A 2070-nucleotide genomic window follows, 5' to 3' on the forward strand; every position below is an offset into this window, starting at 1 on the left:
TATATATATATATATATATATATATATATATATATATATATATATATATATATATATCTGTTTTATATTAGGTTACTGTTTGTGGTGATCTGAACAATTTTGCGAGTAACGTGGAGCGAGTTCTCAGTAACTCGCCTGGAGTAAATACTTACTGCGTTTGGTAATTACCGTCGGCCCGTCCAGAGATGTCCAGTGCAGTTCGCTGCACCTGAAATATAAAAAGAACCAGTAATAATATTTCTTTAGATATCTAAATAAAGAACATGAGACGGAAGTCACTAAATTAAAATTATGATTATTAATTTATTTATTTACATAGATTGCAAAATTGTTTAGATCAAAGGCATTCATAAGGAACGCTAAATAGCTGTCTTTTAGTTTAATTAAGCGAGTTAAATCAATATTGCTAAGTTTCCTAGATTAAATACTAGGGATATTCCCTAGGATGAACGGACTTCGTTCCAGCTTGCTTAATTGATAAGGACATTGTTTATGAAGGCATAAACAGGCACGCGCGAGTGTTAGCAGATCGCAGAATGCGTATTTTGATTTATAAATGTTGGCGTACGCGGGAGAAATGTATGAGCGCGTGCTAAATCAAACGTTATTATTATGTGCGAAAAAGTATATTTATATGTTTATACTTTTATATATTGTTATTGGGCGAAGCACACGAGTATTGTTTTATGCTTGTGAGGCGCAAATTAGCGCCAATTAATGTTTAATTGATGTATTTAAGTTGAAGAAGGGATCTAGGGACATTGTCGTTGTCGTTGGACCCGCTATGGATAACGGGCCTTGTCCTGATTGGCCAACTAACTTGAGATGGCTTCGCACCGCGTGTCGCGCTGTGACTCGCGAGGCGAAGTCCCTCATCCGGATTTTTATTCCGGGTTCTTTTCCGTCAGTGAAAAAGTGGCCATGTGAAAGATATGACGAGCCCGGGGAAAGTTCCACGACATAAGACGACGACGACGATCTCCCTCGAGACCTTCAAGCGAAGAGCAGCAATAAACCAGGTTGGTGATACTACATACCGGTGAGTCGAAATTAATATCCTTCCTCGATTCTCCCGTTCTCTCGTGCGAATAGGATCGACGCCGGTGATAAGAACGAATAGCGACCGTAAACCTGCGTTAAAGTAACTTAAAGTAGAATCTCGATATAATATCACGTGAATGTGTTAGATTACTCACTTCTTGCCTGCAATCTTGAGGTCCGGTTACAACTTTACCCTACGCTAAAGCGGAGTCCATCCAAACTTACGTCTGCTGAGACGCAGCCGCCTGAACCGATGGAGATCGAGCGGAGACCGTCCCAACTCACGTCCGTTGGGACGCGGCCGTCTGTACTAGGAGGAGACGTCGAGGAGCGGTTGGAGCAGCCAGCGACGTCGGAAGAACCGGTCGAGGCTGAGGATCCGGAAACACCGGATATACTAGATCTGGAGGACCGCTACCTTGTAGAACCATGGCACCCGACAGAGAGCGAGGTAACGCCCCAGGCGGCGGGCCTGAGACGAGCGTAGTTCTAGAGTTAAGAGTAGGTTAAGTTAGTAATAAGTAGTAGGTTAAGCATAGTTATAAGATAACTGTCGAGGCGACGCATGTACGAGGTCGAGCGACACGAATTGATGAAGTGAAGAGTGACTCGCCAGATCGGTTTCAGGAGAGACCGGCACGGACGCGTGCGTACAAGCGACTCGTGTCGATCTGAGAAGCGAGCGCGTCAAGGAAACGGGCGAAAGTCACGTTCTAGAAAATAGTCACGTGTCGGGGTCGAAAACTAGTAGGCGACGTGGAGAACCGTCGAGTGAAACACATCCTGCGAACAGGAGATGCGAGACGGGTCGGTCAATCGAGTGAAGGGTCGCTGGACGAGCGATGGCCGAAAATAACGGGTAGACGTCACAGAACTATCGAGTAGATACCTGGATGATGGCCGAGAATAAGCGTGACGGGCCGACCTTTCGAGAGAAGGGTCATCGGAAGACGGGAAAGTCGCGCGGATGACATGCGCGAAATTAGAGGAGTCGGACATGTGTCGAGCGAGAGCCGAGACAGGTTTACT

The sequence above is a fragment of the Odontomachus brunneus genome, unplaced genomic scaffold, assembly GCF_010583005.1.
Source record: "Odontomachus brunneus isolate Ranch 3 - 2012 unplaced genomic scaffold, Obru_v1 Obru_scaffold_012, whole genome shotgun sequence".
Lineage (NCBI taxonomy): Eukaryota > Metazoa > Arthropoda > Insecta > Hymenoptera > Formicidae > Odontomachus > Odontomachus brunneus.